Source organism: Narcine bancroftii, chromosome 1, assembly GCF_036971445.1.
Source record: "Narcine bancroftii isolate sNarBan1 chromosome 1, sNarBan1.hap1, whole genome shotgun sequence".
Classification (NCBI taxonomy): domain Eukaryota; kingdom Metazoa; phylum Chordata; class Chondrichthyes; order Torpediniformes; family Narcinidae; genus Narcine; species Narcine bancroftii.
Window position 1 is genome coordinate 452,065,902 of NC_091469.1, and position 14,406 is coordinate 452,080,307.

The 14,406-nt window shown below is 40.2% G+C and overlaps 1 protein-coding gene across 2 annotated transcripts in view; it reads right to left on the reverse strand.

Moving 5' to 3' along the window:
* The window catches only part of gpr158a (G protein-coupled receptor 158a), a 694,119-nt gene that overhangs the window by 592,576 nt on the left and 87,137 nt on the right, over positions 1-14,406 (reverse strand). The window contains exon 1 of one of the 2 annotated variants that reach the window (XR_011350185.1): positions 6,253-6,334. The exons of the other annotated variant lie outside the window; for it this stretch is intronic. The gene's annotated coding sequence lies outside the window, so the exon portion shown is untranslated. Of the gene's footprint in view, positions 1-6,252; positions 6,335-14,406 lie in introns of those variants that run through there. 2 annotated transcript variants of the gene reach the window in all.

Genomic DNA, 14,406 nt, shown 5'->3' on the forward strand with positions numbered 1-14,406 from the left:
AATAGATTGATAGACACATGAGAGACTGCAGATGTTCGAATCTGAAGCAAGGCACAACCTGCTGGAGGAACTCAATGAGTTGAACAGCATCAGTGGGAAGAAAAGAAATGCAAAATGTTTTGGGCTGGGACCCTTCATTGACTTGGATATTATGTCTGTTTTGAAAGAAAAACTTTCCCCATTCAGTTCAATTTCTCAGTCAGTACCAGAGATTACTATACGAACCAAGAACCAGATAAGAGTACTGAACGGAGATCTCTGTCTTTGTTCCTGTTTTTTTATTAAAAAGCACCGTTTGGTTAGTAGTTATAGCCATTTGGGTGGGATGGTGAGCAAGGCAGTTAGTGCAATGCTGTTACAGCACCAGTGAGTGGGACAAGGGTTCGAATCCCATTCTGCAGGATTTTGTACATTCTCCCCATATTGGCGTGAGTTTCTTCCAGGTGCTCCGGTTTCCTCCCACTGTTCAAAAACAAGCATCAGGGATTGTGGGTCATTTGGGTGTAACTGGGCAGCACAGGCTCATGGGCCGAAAGGCCCCATTACCATGTCTAAATTTTTTTTAAATTTACATTTCAAAAAAATTAAAAATTAAATTTAAATACAAAACAATCAGATTTAAAATGTCAAGGAAACACAGATAATATCTTAAACTGTACATTATGTGTCAAGGAAATGTCGAGATTGATTTGTATTTTGAATTACTAAATATTGTAAACATTGTATTTTAAAACAATGTTTATTTTGTTTATCCTTACCACAATTAAAAATGATCTGAATAACAACTTCATACATCATAATCTGCAAGCTATGGGCCAGAAGCTGCAAAGGGGGATTATTCTGCAGATCATTCTTTGGCCAGTATTTACACAATAAATTGAATGTCATCCTTTTCAATAATTTCAATACAGTCACCAATGAATTGAACTTTCAGATATTATCGATATCAATGTCAATACATACAAGCTTTCATGTAGCAATAATTTTAATTAGAACCTGTATTTAGCTAGCTTGAGAAAAAGAGTGAGACAAAAAATACACAGATTCTTCCATTCTCTGAAATGGCCTAGCATGCCACAGTGTATAATTAATGACCTTTCCAGTATTGTCCATATCATGAACAGAAATGAATACAGGTAGATTTCTCTAGGCACTGTCAATAATAACAAGAAAGACTTTGCTGAGTTAAGAGAGAGAACTTAATTGGGGACATACTGGCCAGATACATCTCAACATAGATTGCAAGAAGCAACAGAAGGTATTGAATGCAGGTCAGAACATAATGCAAACTTTGTTCCCCTCCAAAGACTCCATCTGCAACACCAACTGTCTAGAAAAAGCAGCCAACATACTGAAAATCTTATCACACCCTGGACATACACTTTTCACCCTCCTCCCTTCGAGGAGAAGGCTCAAGAGTGTGAAAGCACAAACCAAAAAGCTTAAGAATAGGTTCTACCCTGCAGCTAATCAGGTTCCTGAATGAACCCTATAAAACGTTTTCATCATGCTGTCCTTGCTTGATGCTAAATGGTCTTCCTTTTCTCTTTACACAGCTGTATGAAATGTTAGAGATAACCTATTTGTCTTTTTGGAGAAGAACTATTCTCACTGTACTATTTATTTTCTAACAAATAAAGAAACAAAATTTAAAAGGGTGAAAGGGAGATAGATTTGGAAACTGAATAGACACACAAAATCAGGATTCATTGTTCAACAGAGGAAAGCTACCACACGGACTACCTGACAAAACAACTTGTCTCTGCATTATAATTTCTCGATCAATTTTGAAAGGTCCTGCTTAAGATGACCAGGATGTGGGTTTCCCTCATGACAACCTCTTCTCATCCCTACCCTCAGGAAAGCCTAAAGACCAGCATCTCTAAGTTCAAAAACAATTTTTTCCCAATGACTGTAAGGCTTTTGAACCCACCCTCATTATCCAAATCATAAGTTACTCCAACAACACAGAAAGATCAGTCTACACGATGCAACACCACTTTTCTTATTCTACAAGAACTAAATATTTATTATCAATCTTTTGCATTTATTATCTTTTTAATTTAATGTTCATCACTGTAGTATTTTGTTTACGAAGTATCTGGTTGGCTGCAGCAAGTAGGAATTCAGGTACAGTGTATATTGCACATTTTATAGGACAATAAACTCATTATCAGTATCACTGCAAAGCATCACGTATCTCTATAGGTGGGGAACAAAGACCTGCAACTAAGTCTTTAATTTTTAGCAATTGCATTATCTGTGTACAGTCACTTGGGAAATGGCTTTGCAACACCACAGTCCAGCCAAGGGTTTGTGGCCACAAAATAGTACTTTTAAATTCTACCATGACATTTTCTTGACATTGGAAATGGTTAAGCATGCACTTCGAATAGAAGCCACAAATTATATTTGGCCAGAATTAATCACGTTGGAGACATTGGTAGCTACTTAGTATTCAAATTACTTTTGAAGATAATTGCACATCTAAGATCAACATAGAACAATACAGCAGAGTATAGGCCCTTTGTCCCTCGATATTGTGCCGATCCACATATTCCTTCCTAAAAAAAGTGCTAAACCCTCTCTACCCCATAACCCTTTATTTTTCTTTCATCTATGTGTCTAAGAGTCTCTTAAGTACTCCCAATGTTTCAACCTCCACCACTATCCCCAGAAAGTCATTCCAAGCACCCACAACCTTCTGTGTAAAAATCTACCCCTGATGTCTCCCCTAAACTTCCCTCTCTTAACTTTGTACATATGTACTCTGGTGTTTGCTGATCCTGCCCTCAGAAACAAGTCCTGGCTGTCTATGCCTCTCATAACCTTGTAGACCTCATCCTTCTGCACTCCAAAGAGAAAAGTCTCAGCTCTGCTAACCTTGCCTCACAAGACTAGTTTCCCAATCAAGGCAATATCCTGGTAAATCTCCTCTGCACCCTCTCAATAGCTTCCACATCCTTCCTATGATGAAGCGACCAGAACTGAACGCAATACTCTAAGTATGGTCTCACCAGAGATTTGTAGAGTTAGAACATGACTTCTCTACTCTTGGATTCAATCCCCTGTTAATGAAGTACCGCATCCCATAAGCCTTCTTAACTATCCTATCAATCTGTATGGCAACCTTGTGGGATATATGAATTTGTACCTCAAGGTTCCTCTGATCATCCACACTATTAAGTAACCGACCATAAACCCTGTACTCAGCCTTCTGGCTAGACCTTCCAAACTGCATCACCTCATACTTATCCGGATTGAACTCCATCTGCCACTTTTTTGCCAAACTCTGCATCCTGTCTATATCCTCTTGTAACCTTCAATAACCTCCAGCTCCATCCACAACTCCTCCAACCTTCCTGTCATCCAAAAACTTATTGATGCTTCACCCAGGTCATTTATAAAAATCACAAAGAGCAGGGGTCCCAGGACAGATCCTTGCACCATTCCACTAGTCTCGATCTCCAGGCTGAATATTTTCCTTCCACAACTGCTCTGCTTTCTCCCACCAAGCCAATTTTTTTATCCACACAGCCAAGGTTCCACTGATCCTGTGATTCACGACTTTCTGGATGAGTCTCTTGTGGGCATCCTTGTCAAATGCCTTGTTGAAATCTATGTAGACCACATCTACCACACTACCCTCATCAATTTATTTTGTTACCTTCTCAAAAATCTCAATTACACTTGTGAGGCATGACCTTCCCTTCACAAAGCCATGTTGACTTCTCCAAAAGCTCATAGATCCTATCCTTAAGAATCCTCTCCAGTAGTTTACATACCACTGACATAAGACTCACCAGTCTATAATTCCCAGGATTCTCCCTATTATCTTTTTTTTAAAATAAGAGGACTACATTTTCCATTCTCCCATCCTCCAGCACCTCCCCTGTGTCCAAAGACGATTCTAAGATCATACCCATTGCCCTTCTCTCACTTCCCACAGCAGCCTTGGGTATATCACATCCGGCCCTGGAAACTTATCAATCTTGATGTTTTTCAGAAGATCCAACAATTCCACTTCCTTAATCTCCATATTGTCCAGCACACAGGCCTGTTCAATTTCGACCTCATCCTGATCAAAGTCCTTTTCTCTTGTGAATACTGAGGCAAAGGATTCATTTAGGACCTCCCTAACCTCCTCTGCCTCCTTTACCCTTTAGTGGCCTCACCTTCATTCTCATCATCCTTCTGTTCTTCAAATATGCATAGAACATCTCGGGGTTCTCCTTAAATCTAAATGCCAAGGCCTTCTCAGGCTCCCTTCAAGCTCTCCCGTCCTTTCTTAAGCTCCTTCTTGGCTACTATATATTTCTCATGAGCCCTTCTGGTTTCCTGGTTCCTATATCTAATACATCTTTCCTTCTTCCTCTTGATATTGCCTGATCTGTTTCATCAGCCACGGTTCCCTTTTCCTACCATCTTTTCCTTGTCCTATTTGGACAAACCTATTCTGAAATCTGCACAGTTGGTCCCTAGACTTTACTTCTGTGCTTTCACACTTAAACAATTTTTTCCCCAATTTATTCTTACTAGTTCCTGCCTCATCATTTGATAATTAGCCCTTCCCAGTTAAGCACTTTCCCAGTTTAACTGCATATAACCTTTTCCATGGCTATGTTGAAGCTAAGGGTGTTCTGTTCACTCACACCAAAATGCTCCCCACTGAGAGGTCCGTCACCTGGCTAGGTTCTTTCTCTAGTACCAGATCCAGTATGACCTCTCTTCTATCAGCCGGTCGACATACTGTGTCAAGAATTCTTCTTGTACACACCTGACAAATTCAGTCTCATCTGTCTCTCTTGCAGTCAACAGGTACCAGTCAATATTAGGGAAGTTGAAATCACCCATAACTCCAACCCTGTATTTCCTGCACCGTTCCAAAATCTCCCTGAGGGCCATTTGGGGGCCTAAAGACTACAGAGTGATTATTCCCTCCTATTTCTGACTTTTTAAATGAGAAAAATGAATCTGACACAAAGAATGTAGAAGGGCTTTTGTTTATAGGCATTGACACCAGGAGTGAGGCAAGTGGACAATGGCATCTTGGAACAGTGCACCTCTGAATGTTCCACTTAGCTGCATAAGTGAAAAGTGGAAAGGATTTTAAACTAAACAGAGAAGATAGAAATGTGCTAAATCAAATGTATAGTAAAGACTGGAAAGAGATAGACATGAAAAATGTTGCACAGTTGGTGATGGGTGAGAGAGAGAGGGGGAAATAGAGAGTACAAATTTAAGAGTAAATTGGCAAAAATAATGATAAAACAAAACAAAATGAACCGAGCCTAGAAAGAAGAAAGCAAGTCTGATCAAATCTCACCAGAATTTCCCATCGTGAGAACTGGCTTCAGGATAAAAATAGATTAGGACCTGAAAATATGAGGGGTACATGAAATTTAGAAAGGAGAGGTCGTTGTGAAAAGATGGAAGCATACTTCAGTTAATTAATGTTGGCAGTGCAATGGAGCGAGAGGTGACCTAAGTTTGAGAAACAAAGATGAAGAATAATTTCGATGAAAATGCACAATCAAGACAAGAATTCACTTGAGAATTCACACACATGTTCCCTCACAAAGACCATCCAGTCATAAGGAACATAATAAAAGAAATAATGCAAGCTTGTCAGAGAACTAAGGCAATAATCATAAGGGATTTTAATCTACATCTATATACTGAAAAAAATCAAATGGACTGAGACATCTTAGATTAAGAAATCACAATTTTTTTCCACAGTAGTTTCTAGCAGCAACACATTCTGTAACCAATCAGAGAGCAAACTTTGAAAGACCTTGTATCGTCAATGATAGGATTAATTAATGACCTTAATATGAAGACACCCTTAGGAAGTAGCAATCATGATAGGTATTCTATATTGAACTTGAGGGAGAAAAGAATGGGTCTGACACAAGTAATTTGAATTTAAACAAAGATCATTGGTGAGGTATAGAAGCATATTCAACTGAACTGGCAATTAAGTTAAGAGATCAGTCAGAAGAGATAAGAAACAAACTGCAGATGCCGGAACCATGAAGAGGAGGAACTCAGCGGGGCAGCAGCCATGTGTAGAGATGACCCGTCAGCATTTCAGGACAGGACCCTTTATCCAATAGAGTATGTCTAAGGAAAATAAACCATATAATTGACCAAAGACAGATAGCAAATCAGAAGATTAAACACAATACAAAAAAAAGAGAAAGAAGAGCAAGAACGAAAAATAAGGAAGGAAAAACTAGAGGGCTACTTAACAGCAAATGGACTGGCTCCCAAAATGGTGGACATGCTGTGGAAAACACGGGAAGTTAATCTGCATCCAACACAGGATTTTATCTGAGCTGATGACATCACTGATGTCCATGTGACAGAAGCAGTGATGTACATAAGCCCAGCATGAACTTGGCTTCACAGTGTGTACATTGGCTTTCCTGTGAATGCAGCAACTTGATAATGATGTCTATAGTAGTACAGAATACTTTGCTACATTTGTGACCCTGATGTGGAATTTTTTTCTTTGATGCTTGCTCTGGCCCTGAAACTGCCAATGTTTTTGACTTCACAACTATGTATAGGGTTTGACCAAAAGAAGCCCAATTCCAGTTGAGGCTGATAACATGTGATTCCATGTGGTTCTACTATGCAGTAAGAGCCCAGGATCAAGAGATGCCATGCTGAATTTCTGATTTTCCACAGCAGCTTCAAGAGAAGGGAAAGTGTATGGTGCTCAACAGTCTGCTCATCCATACCTCTGGCCTCTCATGATGCGAGTGAGCCACCTGTTTACTTTACTTGGCTGGCTTGGGAGACTGGACCCCTTCTGTGTTCATGAATGGAATGTTGGCACTAGTGGAAGGGCATAGGCCCTGCCTCATGTTTGAGCAGGTTGTCTTGGAGCAGTTGCCAGAAGATATCCATATGTTGCTGGCTAATGAGGATTTCAGTGACCCACGGAGAGTTGTGGCTTGTGCTGACATTCAACAGCGGGCTAAGCAAGAAAGAGTGAAATCTTTCTTGGGATCACCAAATCCCACTCACAGCAGCAGGACTGCGCAACTCCAATGTCAGACCGGCAGCAGGGTCGATCAAATCCATTTTCAGACCGCCAATTGGCCAGGAGACAATGGGACGAAGATGCACCCATTGGTTTTTCTATCATCATTGATGGGGAACAGAAGCTCGGAGCTGCTGACCTCCATGTGCGTTTCAGGGAAAATGCTGATGCCAGCTGTTGCTTAAAGCTGAGGCGGCTGGCCATAGAGACAGCCTTTTATATGTCTGGGACAGACATTCCAGCCTGCATTTCTTGATGGGTACAAGGATTGAGATCATGTGTTTCCCTATCCAGACATGACACATGTAGCAAAAAACCCGGGCCATAATTGAAAGCTGTAAACTGCAGTACTATGCAAACATTTAGCACGCATGGGATACCGCTTCAGTTCGACTATACCAAGTTCACGTGGAAGTTCACATTGGCCACGGTCGCACAGCCGCTACTGGGAGCTGATTTTCCCAAAGCACATGGCCTGCTGGTTGATCTAGAGGGATGAAGGCTCATTCATACCAACACTTCCCAGACCTTCACCCTGGGTGAGGCTAAGCTGCGAGCCACACATTTAGATTCAGTTGCTCTTTTGGAGAATGATTTTGCCAAGTTGTTGGCAGAATTCCCTGCAATAATTCACCTCGATGATGCTGAAACATGGGGTGAAGCACCACATACCAATCAAAGAACTACTGCTTCACGCCTGAGCTCACAGGCTCCCTCAAGATAAACATCGTCTAGCCAAAGAAGAGTTTGGAAGGATGGAGGATATGGATATTGTACAACAGTCCGATAGCTCCTGGGCCTCCCCATTCTACCAGGACTGCAGGGAGATGGAGACCCTGCAGTGATTACCACAGGTTGATCAAGGTTACCACACTGGATCACTACTCAGTACAGCATTTATAGGACTTCATGTCCAACCTGCAGGGAGTCCACATCTTTTCCAAGGTGGACCTGGTCCAAGGGTATCATAAAATCCCGGTACACTCGTTGGCCTTTTTGAATTCAGAAGGATCCCTTTTGGGCTCAAGAATGCTGTGGAGACTTCCCAGAGTTTAATGGGCAGAGTGGAATGTGACCTCGACTTTACCTTCATAAACCTAGACGTCAAACATATAGCTAGCCCTCATTTCTGCTTGGATAGCAGTTTCAGTCTGCCAGCACACATCACATCTGACAATGGTGCCCAATTCATATCAAGCCTGTGGTCAGCAATGGCCACCCTGCTTGGAACCAAGTTGCATCATACATCTGCGTACCACCCATAATCCAATGGGCTAGTAGAAAGGTTCCACAGGCATTTGAAATTGGCCCTCATGGCACATCTGCAGGGACCTACCTGGGTTGACGACTTGGGAATATGTACAGCACCCAAGGACAATATAGATACCTCATTGGCAGAGCTGATCTAAGGGCCACCCCTGATGGTTCCAGGAAAATTTGTATTAGACTCATGAGAATAGGAGGAGATGCATGCAGCGGTCCTAAGCAAGCTCTGTGAGAAGCTCTGTTCTTTAGCACCCATACCGACATCTCAACAGAGTCACGCCAGGTCCTAGTAGAAACTCCAGAACCTGCAGGACTGCAAGTATGTTTTTGTACACAAAGGAGCACACTGAGCATCATTCCAGCATTTGTATGAGGGTCCCTTAGAGATACCAAGATGTAATGGTTCAACATACATTTTGGACATGGGAGATAAAGAGTTATGGAATGTTAAAAAAAATTAGACAAATTAATGTGGTTTTGTGAAGAGGGAATTAAAGAACTGACTGTACTATAATTCGTTTTCCAGAAGGCCTTTGAAAAAGATAACAATGAAAGGTTATTGCATGAAATGAAAAGTCATGGCTTAGAAAGTAACATTTTAAGCTGGAGGGAACACCCTTTCGCTAAAAGGAAACAGAGAGGAGGACCATATGGACCTTTTTCAGATTGACCGCCACAAACCTGCCCATCTGGATCTGGACAAACAAGTCATGGTTCAGGTGCCTCATCAGAGAGGAAGGCTGCCCAAACAAAAAAATAAATACAGACTTTTGGGGTCTGCAGCAGGATTGCCGGTTCGGGGGGGGGGGTGGGGTGGAATCATGTGGTAACCTACATACTAGAAAGTGAACCAGCTCCAAAAATGGTGGATGTGCTGTGGAAAACATGGGAAATTGACCTGCACCCAACACAGGTTTTTTTAATCTGGGCTGATGACATCACTTCCTGTCCATGTGACATAAGCAGTGATGTATTATAAGCCCAGCATACAAGCCTGGAGGTCTCAGTCTTGCAATTGACTCCACAGTGTGTACATCAACTTCCCCGCATATACATCAACTTGACAACATGTCCAGCGAACCCACAACATGTACACCAAAGTATATAGTAGCTCAGTATAGAATATTTTGCTACAGTGTAGGATAAAATTACACAAAAATACAAGAAACAATGGGCAGAAAAAATTAAAAGATTTAATAATGTGATCATTTGTTCTTTATAAAGTGAATTTGGGCATTAATAATAGAAGATGGAGATAGCAAACAAATTAAACAATCTTGATGAGGATTTTGGCCTGAAACATTGACTACTATTGCATCCAATGGATGCTGCGTGACCTGCTGAGTTCCTCCAGCACCTTGTGTGTTGCTCCAGATTTGCAGCATCTGTGATCTCTCTTGTTTACCAAATGATCTGAACAGGAATTTTGTATCAATCGTCATTATAGAATTGAAATTCAAGGGTAACATCAGAAAACTGCAATCACAAAGGCAATGGGTGCTGCACAACTTTCTGGAACTGCTGTTTGACAAGTCTCTTGATCCCAATAGACTTTATTCTAGAGTGAAAAAGAAATGGCTAATGAGACAGTTGACACATTGGTGTTAATTTTCCAAAGCTCTCTACACTCAAGGATGGCTCCATTCAATTGGAAACCAGTAAATGTAATTCCCTCATCCAAAAAGGGAGGGAGACAGAAAGCAGGAAACTGTTAGCTTTAACATCTGTCATTGGAAAAACATTAGAAACTGTTTCGAGATGACGAAGTACGGAATGTTAAAAAAATAATCAGACAAATTAAGGTGGTTTTGTGAAGAGGGAATCAAAGAACTGGCTGTACTATAATTCATTTTCCAGAAGGCATTTGAAAAGAAATTAATTAAAGGTTATTGCGCGAAATGAAAGCTCATGGCTTAGAAAGTAACATTTTAAGCTGGAGGGAACACCCGTTCGCTAAAAGGAAACAGAGAGGAGGAACATATGGATCTTTTTCAGATTGGCAAGAGCAATGAGTGGTGTGTCACAGGGATTGGAGCTGGGCCTGAAATATTTACAATTTATATAAATGATTTTGATAAAGGCACCAGATATATGGTTGCTAAATATGCAGCTGACAAAAAGCTAGAGAAGAGGATAAGCTGTGAAAAGGGCATAAGGAAGTGGCAAAATATTATGGATAGGTTACATGAGTAGGAAATGGAGTATAATGTAGGAAAATATAAATGATGCATCTTGGTGGGAAAAATAAAGCTCATTAGCTAAATGATGAGAAATTGCCGACCTCTGAGAGACAAAGGGACCTGGTTGTCATAAAGCACATGGGAACTATAACTGCATCTATCACTTCCTCTGGAAGTGTGAAAAAAGTAAGTGTCCCCTCATGTCCCTCTTAAATTTCTCCCCTCTCACCTTAAACATATGCCCCCTAGTTGTAGAATTATCTATGCTAGGAAAAAGGCTGTGAGAATTCACTTGATCCATGCCCCTCATGATGTTATATACTTCAATCATGTCTTCCCTCAGTCTCCTGTGCTCTAAAGAATAATGAACTAGCCTATCCAAAAATCTCCCTGTAACTCAACATCCTGATGGATCTCATAGCTCAGTGGTTAGAGCATTGGTCTTGTAAACCAGGTGTTGTGAGTTAATTCCTCGCTGGGGCTTCAAAGTGGCAACTCTCTGTCTTCTTTATTGTAGGACAAAGTTAAAGAATTTCATGTATGTTACATTCTAAATATAGTATTGGATGGTTATAATGGAAGCTTTTTCTTTTTCCAACTTATTGATATCCATTCTATAACTGGGCAACCATAACTGCAGACAATCCTCGAAGGGTGGTCTCACCAATACTTTGTAAAGTTGTATCACAAGGGCCTAACATTTGTACTGAAAGCCCCACTCAATGAAGCTTAATGTGCCAAATACCTTCTTTACTACCCTATGTACTTGAGTTCCTACTTTCATAGGATTGTATACCTGCACCCCTAGATCTCTCTGTTCTACAACACTCTCCAGGACTCTACCTTTCATCATGCAAGTTCTAACCTGGTTTGACTTTAATTAAATTCGACTTGCCACTCATCGACCCATGTATCCAAATGATCTAAATCCTGTTGTAAATTCATATAGCCCTTGTCGCTGTCCACCACACAACAAATTTTGATGTCATCTACAAAATTAGTTTTCATGTTAACTACAATCCCATCCAAATTGTTAAAATAAGTCACAAACAATAGTGGACTGAGCACACCATTTATACATCAATCATCTTGGTCATCTCTTCAAAACACCAAATTAATGAAACTCAATCTTCCATGCAGAAAGTCATTCTAACTCCAGTCAGTCCCTGCCTATCTAAATGTTGGTAGATCCTGTTCCTCAGATTCACCTGCAGCATCTTTCCCACTGCTAACTACAGGCTCAGCAGCTTGTAGCTCCCTGACTTGTCCTTGCTGTCCTTCTAAAATTACAGCACAACCTTAACCACCTCCAAATCTTCAAGCATATAACAATGGCCATGATTATCTTATACCTGTGGAGTGCCTTGGGATTTTCCTTCATGCTGCCTCCCAAGTTTTTTAGGTGCCTCTACTGCACACCCAGTGGAGATGGTAAAAGCCATATTTAGACTGACATCTAATCATAGAATAATATGTTTATACAGCATAGAAACAGGCCCTTTGGTCTAACTTATTCATGTTAACCAAGTTGTCTATCTGAGCGAGTCACAGTTACATGTTTGACCCAAATCACTCCATACCTTTCCTATCCATGCACCTTGTTATGTACTAATTGACCTTTTCTATGAAACACTACATGCTATAATTGCTCTTTTTTTTTTTAAAGAATTATACAATAGAGTTGATTTGCTCATGAAACAAAACTTTCTTACTGCACCAGATATATTGGGAAAATAAACAAACTTCAACACGTACCTGTCTAAATGTCTTGGTCTCCAAAGTTGAAAGTTGTTAATGCATTGCAAGTTCAGAAAAGATTTGCAAGACTAATATTATAGGAAGGATGTGGAAGCTATGGAAAGGGTGTAGAGACTTACCAGGATGTTGCCTGGATTGGAAAATAAGTTTTATGAGCTGGGACTTTTCTCTTTGGAGCGTAAAAAGGTGAGAGGTGACTTAATAGAAGTCTACATGATTCTGAGAGGCATAGATGAAGTAGACAACTGGTGCCTTTTTCCCAGGGTGGGAGTCGCAAACAATAGAGGACATCTGAACAAAGTGAAGAGAAGAAATTATAGGAGAGGCATGAAGAGAGTTGTGGGTGCCTGGAACGTCTTATTGCTTCTGATGTGTACATTTATACATCCAGTGATAAAGTACTGGAATAGAAATGAACTAATCACAACTGCAGAAAATTAGAGTCATAGATAAAGGGCAAAAGAAGTCAAACCAATGCTCCAATCTACTGCAATTTTACCAATGTTTGTAGAGCAAAACAACAAATCTCTCTCTTTCACTCTCTCTCTCTCTTCCGTTCACTCACTCACACTTCCCTCATCACCAGGCATGGCTTCGTGACCAGTTTATGCTTGTGGTAGAACTGTCTTTACTCCTCATGAAAGATATTCCATGTCTTCTGTCCATCCCACCTCTATCCCCTCTCCAAATGAAACTTAACTTGCTTTCTTTCTTTTCTAATACTGACAGAAGGTCTTCAATCATAAAACTTAAACTCCGATTCTCCAGCAGTTTTAAAAATATTTTTAAAACAATAAACACATCTTTTTGTTTTTTTATCTTTCTGTTTTTTGTTCAGTAAAATGTAGTGATCTGAATGTATTACATCAGATCTAATGTAAACAACAAACATTTCGAAAAATAATTGAGACATATGGAGCAAGTTGTTAATATTTCAGTAAAGATCAGAAATGGCAAACTCAGATGACAATTAGGAAGTATGAAGGAGTGGGATAGATCAGCTAGTTGAGTGGTGTCACAAAACATAAAACTAAGGAATTGATTGTGGACTTCCGGGAGGTGAAGCCAGGAGTCCAGAAACCAGTTCTCATCGAGTGGTCAGCACTGGAGAAGGTAAACAACTTCAAATTCCTGGGTGTAAACATCTCAAAATACCTATTCTGAGAGCATCTTGTTGGTAATCACGAGGAAGGCATGTCAGCAGCTATATTTCATTAGGAGTTTGAGGAGATTGGGTACGCCACCAAAGTCTCTCACAAATTTCTACAAATGTACCATTGAGAGCATTCTGACTGGTTGCATCACTGGTATGAAGGTGCCAATGCACAGGACAAAAACCATCTACAGAGGGTTTTAAACCCATCCAGCACCATCAAATGCATTAGTCTTCACTCCATTAATGACATCTTTAAGAGGTGGTGCCTCAAGAAAGCAGCTTCTATCATCAATGACTCTAACCACCCGGATCATGCCCTTTTGTCACAGCAACCATTTGGACAGAGTTACAGAAGCATGAAGACACACACTCCATGCTACAAAAAACAGCTTCTTCCCCTCCACCATCTGATTTCTAAACAAGTACTTCCTCACTTGTTCTCTTTATTTTGCACCAGTTTAATTTTAAAACCTTGTGTTTACAAAATTGTTATTTATAGTAACTTTGCACCTTGCTCTGCACAATACTGCTGCCGCAAAATGACCTATTTCTTGACACATATTCATGACAATAAACGGATTCAGATTCTGGAAGACTTATTCCAGATGTGATATGCAAATGTGTATCCTGAAATTATTAATGAAGAGGCCTCAGGCAGATTAAATGCAATAATTTGGGGGAAGAAATAGTATTTGAAAATAATGATCACCCAGTTGACACAAATGACAATGAATTGCCCATGTTCATCATGGACCAAAGTTACCTCAAACTCCAAATATTAAGTGTGGCTGTTTTTTTTTAAAGTGGTGAGACATTGCTGGAGATGAAGATGAATCAACTGCCTTTTTTCACGGCATTGATATAAAATGATGCAAAATTATTTCTAGCGTTGCTGAATTATGAAATATAAAGATCAATAACTCAGTAACTCCAATAGTCCATGAGATGCTCTCATACTTTTAGGTAAGAGTAATTTCCCTGATGTGACTGCTATA